This window comes from Pongo pygmaeus, chromosome 18 (assembly GCF_028885625.2).
Source record: "Pongo pygmaeus isolate AG05252 chromosome 18, NHGRI_mPonPyg2-v2.0_pri, whole genome shotgun sequence".
Classification (NCBI taxonomy): Eukaryota; Metazoa; Chordata; class Mammalia; order Primates; family Hominidae; genus Pongo; species Pongo pygmaeus.
Window position 1 is genome coordinate 87,231,016 of NC_072391.2, and position 7,682 is coordinate 87,238,697.

A 7,682-nucleotide genomic window follows, 5' to 3' on the forward strand; every position below is an offset into this window, starting at 1 on the left:
ATCCTCCTACAGGGAAAGAGCCTGGAGCCCAGAGAGGCCAACTGCCCAGCCCTCCACAGCTGCCTCCCTGCCACCCCGCCCCTTGGAGCTGAGGGGCATCAACAGCCTCCGTCTACCAGGTTCCACCCAGTGGTACCCTGAGAGCAGCCCCTTCTTGAATCACCCTTCAGCCTGGCAATGGGCACAGAAGAAGACAGGCCATGGGCACTGCGGGCCCCAGCTTCAGATGCAAGGACTACAAGCCCCAGAAGCTGCCATCTCGAGTCCTGGCCCTGACATCTCCAACGTGGATGGGGCCGGGGATGTGTCTCCTCCGCCAGCTGCTGCTGTGTAACAAATCACCCCAAATCTACCTGAAACAGCACGGGATCCTTTCTCTAGATACAGCGTGTTAGCTGGATCGTTCTGCTCCTCACAGTGTTGGGACGGGCCAACTGCAAGTTCTGACGCCTCACTCTTGGGGTTGTCCTCTGCACGGCTGCCCGGCCAACCCCTCGCATGGTGGGGCGGGGGCTGGAACCACTTCTTACATATGGCACTGGTTCTTTTTGTTTTTTCTGAGATGGAGTCTTGCTCTGTCGCCCAGGCTGGAGTGCAGCGGCGTGATCTTGGCTCACTGCAAGCTCTTGTCTCCCGGGTTGATGCCATTCTCCTGCCTCAGCCTCCCGAGTAGCTGGGACTACAGGTGCCCCCCACCATGTCCAGCTAATTTTTTGTATTTTTAGTGGAGACGGGGTTTCACCGTGTTAGCCAGGATGGTCTCGATCTCCTGATCTCGTGATCCGCCTGCCTCGGCCTCCCAAAGTGCTGGGATTACAGGCGTGAGCCACCGCGCCCGGCCGGCACTGATTCTTAAATGTGCCAGGCCCATGTCAATCACAGGCCTGGCATCACTACGCCATAGTCAGTGGGTTCAGGCAAGACGCAGAGCCAGCCCAGATGCAGGCAGGGAGGGAAAAGCCATGTGGCACGCACTGTGGGATGGGATTCCTGGGAGGCTGCCTGAACACAGCCTGGCTTGCACCTGCAACTCCATACATGTGGAGCTGAGCTCCTGACCCCCAGCCCTGCTTCTCCACATCCCTCATGTCGGCGATGCCAACCACGACCCACAGGCGCTCAGGCCAAACACCAGGGCCTGAGCGCCTCCCAGGCCCACATCTGCTCTGACAGCAAATCTAGCTGCACCTTCAGAACACGCCCAGAGCCCAGCGCCCCTCATGTCTGCTGCTGCCTCGGGTCTTCCTCGTCCTGTCCGTGTGATCATCTGCGCCACGCTGTCCTTCCTATCCTCTTGTTATATCTTCCCCGTCCACACCACATCCCTAATGTTCCTAGAACACTGGAGTCCGGGGAATGCCCTCTGCTTGAGCGTCCTCCCTGCAGATATCCCACGGCATCACCCTCAGGAGACCCTTCCTGTCCCCCCGTGCTCTGGACTCTCCTCCCAGAGCTGCTTTCTGTGCAGCACTCAGCACCCACATCAGGAGACTGTGCCTTCAGGGGAGGGGTGAACAAAGAGGGTCGAATGGCAGGAATGGGCCTAATTAAGGGGTCCTGGAGCACTGAAGGTGAAGGGGTGGGAGGACTGGACCCTGGTGAGAACTGGAGCCACAGGAGGGGCCACCCCGGCTGAACTGAGGTCTCTGAAGGGGAAGATCCTCATCAGAGCAGAGGGATCCCCAGAGCCAACACCCTGACCTCTCGCTCTTCCGCACCCCCCCCAGCCTCCAGGCAGAGAGGAGGGCCAGGAGGCGTGAGAGGTGGGTCTGGGGCCAGTGGAAGGTGAGAACCTGGCCCAGGTCTAATGTGTCATTTAGTCCCCAAGTGTCTCCTCCACGGGGTCAGCTCCACAAGGGACTTCTGTGTTGTTCCCGTTGGACCCCTTAACCTAGAAGAATGCCTGACTCATGGTAGGTAAATATTTCAGGAATAAATGGCTTGAATTGTGGTCTTTCATATAACAACAGACTGGACATGGAGCAGTTCCAGGGTGGGGCTGTGTGTTGGTCTCATCCTTACTGGGTGAGCCCCTTCGTCCTGAGAAAACAGCCCCTGCTCCAGTTGTTAGAAAACCGCCTTTTACAGGCCAGGTGTGGTGGCTCACACCTGTAATCCCAGCACTTTGGGAGGCCGAGGCAGACGGGTCATGAGGTCAGGAAATGGAGACCACCCTGGCTAACACGGTGAAACCCCGTCTCTACTAAAAATACAAAAAAATTAGCTGGGCATGGTGGCGGGCGCCTTTAGTCCCAACTACTCAGGAGGCTGAGGCAGAAGAATCACTCGAACCCAGGAGGCGGAGGTTGCAGTGAGCTGAGATCCCGCCACTGCACTCCAGCCCGGGTAACAGAGTGAGACTCCGTCTCAAAAAAAAAAAAAAAATTACGATTGTTATGTAAAATGATAGTGTGCCACAGAGATGACCAGGTTTCTTGTGGATTTCATCTTAACTGTGGCTGTCCTAAGACTTTTGTCATCCACAGATAACTGTTGTCTTGTTTCACCATTTTTTTTGTTTTGAGACGAAGTTTTGCTGTGTCGCCCAGGCTGGAGTGCAGTAGCGCGATCTCGGCTCACTGCAATCTCCGTTCCCTGAGTTCAAGCGATTCTCCTGCCTCAGCCTCCTTGAGTAGCTGGGATTACAGGCATGTGCCACCACACCCAGCTAATTTTTTTGTATTTTTAGTAGAGACGGGATTTCACCATGTTGGTCAGGCTGGTCTCAAACTCCTGACCTCGTGATCTGCCTGCCTCGGCCTCCCAAAGTGCTGGGATTGCAGACGTGAGCCACCGTGCCTGGCCGCATTACTGATTCTTTTTGTTTTGTTTTTCAGAGTCAAGAAAACCTTTTTTTCTTTTGATCTATTTATAGCTTTTAGCAATTGAGTAAAGTACACTCCTGTGACCAAAAATTGGTGCATATTTCTTTCTCTCTACCTGAGTTCTCCAGAATTTGGAAACTGTCTGTGAGTATTCTTTTTTATTTATTTATTTATTTATTTTTAAAATTTCAATAGGTTTTAGCTGGTGTTTGGTTACATGAATGAGTTCTTTAGTGGTGTTTTCTGAGATTTTGGTCTATCCATTACCCGAGCAGTGTACACTGTATCCAATATGTAGCCTTTTATCCCTTACCCTCTCCCATCCTTTCCCCTGAGTTCCCAAACTCCTTCATATCATTATTGTTATTGTTATTATTATTATTGAAACAGTGTCTCCCTCCGTCACCCAGGCTGGAGTGCAGTGGCACGATCACACCTCATTGCAACCTCCACCTCCTGAGTTCAAGCAATTCTCCTGCCTCAGTCTCATGGGTAGCTGGGATTACAGGCGCCCACCACCACACCTGGCTAATTTTTGTATTTCTTAGTAGAGATGGAGTTTCACCTTGTTGGCCAGGCTGGTCTTGAATACCTGATCTCAAATGATCTGCCCGCCGGCTTCCGAAATGCTGGAATTATAGGTGTGAGCCACCATACCTGGCCTATTGGATCATTCTTATGCCTTTGCATCCTCATAGCTTAGCTCCCATTTATGATTGAGAATATATGATGTTTGGTTTACCATTAACGTATTCTTTTCTTTTTTTTTTTTTTTTTTTTGAGATGGTTTTGTTCTTGTTGCCCAGGCTGGAGTGCAATGGCGTGGTCCTGGTCCACTGCAACCTCCACCTCCCGTGTTCAAGCGATTCTCCTGCCTCAGCCTCCTAAGTAGTTGGAATTACAGGCACCTGCCACCACACTCGGCTAGTTTTTGTATTTTTATTTTTATTTAATTTAATTAATTTATTTATTTTGAGACGGAGTCTCGCTCTGTCTCCCAGGCTGGAGTGCAGTGGCGCTAGCTCGGCTCACTGCAAGCTCCGTCTCCCGGGTTCACGCCATTCTCCTGCCTCAGCCTCCCGAGTAGCTGGGACTACAGGCATCCACCATCGTGCCTGGCTAATTTTTTGTATTTTTAGTAGAGACGGGGTTTCACCATGTTAGCCAGGATGGTCTCAATCTCCTGACCTTGTGATCCGCCCGCCTCGGCGTACCAAAGTGTTGGGATTACAGGCGTGAGCCACCCCGCTGGGCCCACACTAATACTTTCAAATTTGTCTTTTGTTTTTCTGACCTGGACTCAATGAAATGCTATTAACTTTTCCCTGAGGCCCAGAAAGTTGAGGTTATTCTTTGTAACACAGGTGAAAACATCGTGTCAGACTGCCAGGGGCTTCCTCATCTGTAACTAAAGATGCTTTGAGTCTAACGTCTGGATAGATTGTGTCCAACAATAAACTTCATTTTTCTTCTGTTTTCATAGAAATACCTCTTATTAAAAATCTGTTCACCTTCCTCATATACGTAAGTTTAGCCCATCTGCAACCTCCTGTTATGGGAAACAGCTGTTTAACGGAACTGATCTTGTCTCAGGACCAGGAAATCACTACAAAGATATGTGGCAGTGTATTTAAATTTGTTCTTTCCTGTCTATCCCAATGTGTCTTTTTTTTTTTTTTTTTTTTTGAGACAGTCTCCCTCTTGTCTCCCAGGCTGGAGTGCAGCGATCTCAGCTCACCGCAACCTCCGCCTCCCGTGTTCAAGCAATTCTCCTGCCTCAGCCTCCTGAGTAGCTGGGATTACAGGCATGCATCACCACATCCAGCTAATTTTTGTATTTTTAGTAGAGATGAGGTTTCACTATGTTGGTCAGGGTGGTCTCGAACTCCTGACCTCGTGATCCGCCCACTTCGGCCCCCCAAAGTGTGGGATTACAGGCGTGAGCCACCGCGCCCGGCCCAGAGGGATCTTTTGAAAACAAAATTATACCACTTGTCTGCTCAAAATCCTTCAATGGAGAGACCGACCACACCAAGTGTTGGTGTGGACACTGAGGAACTGCAGGAGCACTCACACCTCCCAGCAGGAACATGGAAAGGCACAACCGCCATGGGAGAAAGCTTCATGCGTCCCAGGGAGTAAAATCACTGCACGTGACCCAGCCATTCTGTTGCTAAATATTGTCCCGGAGAATGAAAGCATATCTCCACACAGTGATGCACGCACAAATGTTTATAGTAGCTTTATTTATAACAGCAAACACTGGAAACAGCTCAGACAGCCATCAGCAGGTGAACGGATAGACAGTGTGGTCATCCATGCATACTCAGCAATAAAAGGGGTAAACCACGGACATCTGCCGCCACATAGATGTGTCTCAAAATAAGTATTTTGAGTGAAAAAAGCTAGATGAAAAAGGCCTATGTATGATGTGATTCCACCTCTATAAAATTACAGAAATGCAACTTATTGACAGAAAGCAGCTCGGTGGTGTCTGGGGACAGAGCTGGGTTGCGGCAGGTTGCAAAGGGCACAGGAAATATTTGAGGATAATGGATAGCTTTTTATTCTTTTTTACGAATTATGATTTATTTATTCTTTTTCACTTTTGTGGATACATTTATGGAGTACATGAGATATTTTGATACAGGCACGCAGTGCGTAATAATCACATCTGGGTAAATGGGGTATCCATCACCTCAAACATTTAGCCTTTCTTTGTATTACAGTCCAGTTATACTTCTTTAGTTATTTAAAAATATATAATAAACTATTGTAGACTGTAGTCACTCTGTTGTACTACCAACTATTAGATTTTATTCCTTCTATCTAACTATATTTTTGCATTCATTAACCATCCTCACATCTCCCTCTACCTTTCCCAGCCTCGGGAAACTATCCATGAGTTTAACTCTATGCCTATGAGTTTAATTGTTTTAATTTTCTTTTTTGTTTTGTTTTGTTTTAGATGGAGTCTTACTCTGTCGCCCAGGTTGGAGTGCAGTGGCACGATCTTGGCTCACTGCAACCTCTGCCTCCCAGGTTCAAGCAATTCTCCTGCCTCAGCCCCCTGAGTACCTGGATTACAGGCACGTACCGCCACACCTGGCTAATTTTTGTATTTTTAGTAGAGACAGGGTTTCACTATGTTGGCCAAGCTGGTCTTGAACTCCTGACCTCGTGATCCCCCCGCCTTGGCCTCCCAAAATACTGGGATTACAGGCATGAGCCACCACGCCCAGCCAATTTTTTTTTTTTTTTTTTTTTTTTTTTGAGAAGGACTCTTGCTCTTTCTCCCAGGCTAGATGGAGTGCAGTGGTGCGATCTCAGCTCACCGTAAGCTCTGCCTCCCGGGTTCACACCATTCTCCTGCCTCAGCCTCCCGAGTAGCTGGGACTACAGGTGCCCGCCGCCACGCCCGGCTAATTTTTTGTATTTTTAGTATAGATGGGGTTTCACCGTGTTAACCAGGATGGTTTCGATCTCCTGACCTCGTGATCCACCAGCCTCGGCCTCCCATAATGCTGGGATTACAGGCGTGAGCCACTGCGCCCGGCCCCGGCCAATCGTTTTAATTTTCTTTTAGCTTCCACAAATAAATGAAAACGTGCAAAGTTCGCCTTTCTGTGCCTGGCTTATTTCACTTAACACAATGACTTCCAGTACCATGCACGTTGTTGCAAATGACAGGATCTCATTCCTTTTTATGGCTGAATGGTACTCTGTTGTGTAAAGTACCACATTTTCTTTATCCATTCATCTGTTGATGGAGGATAGGTTTACTATCTGCTTCCTACTTGGTGCTCATCACATCTCTGATCATGGTCATAGTTTCTCAGGTGTATACATATGTCAAAATCTATCCAGTTCTACCCTTAAACATGTGCAGTTTATTATGTGTTGATTATATCTCAACAAAGCTGTTAAGAGACCAAGCGTGGTGGCTCATGCCTGTAATCCCAGCACATTGGGAGGTTGAAGCTGGTGGATCACCTGAGCTCAGGAGTTTGAGACCAGCCTGAGCAACATGACAAAATCCCATCTCTACTAAAAATACAAAAATTAGGGGTTGGGTGCGGTGGCTCATGCCTATAATCCCAGCATTTTGGGAGGCCGAGGCGGGTGGATCACGAGGTCAAGAAATGGAGACCATCCTGGCCAGCATGGTGAAACCCCGTCTCTATTAAAAATACAAAAATTAGCTGGGTGTGGCACATGCCTATAGTCCCAGCTACTTGGGAGGCTGAGGCAGAAGAGTTGCTTGAACCCGGGAGGCGGAGGTTCCAGTGAGCTGAGATCGCACCTTTACACTCCAGCTTGGCAAAAGAGCGAGACTCCATCCCCCACCTGTACCCACAAAAAAATTAGGAAGGTGTGGTGGTGGTGTGTGTAGCCCCGGCTACTAGGGAGGCTGAGGCAGGAGGATCCCTTGAGTCCAAGAGGTTAAGGCTGCAGTGAGCCGAGATTGTGCCACTGCACTCCAGCCTGGGCGACAGAGTGAGACCCTGTTTTAAAAAAAATGCTGAAAGAAATTTCCAGTGGCTCCTATGTCAGCACAAATCAAAGCCAATGTGTTGATCATTAGCTCATAGCCTCCCGTCTCTGGTCCTCTCCCCTAACTTCACCTCGTACTAAACTCCAGCCACATGGACCTGCTTCCAGCTCCTCATTCACAGGAGGCTCTTTCAGTTCCTCGAGGGCCTTGTACTCACGGTTTCTACCTGGATGCCCCTCCTGCTCTTCAGCGGTTCTCTCCTTCTGACCCCTGGGTCTTGGCTCAAGCATCTCCCTCCCCTGATTTCAGTCACTGTCTCGTCAAACTGTTTATTTCCTTCTTGTGCTCATCACATCTCTGAT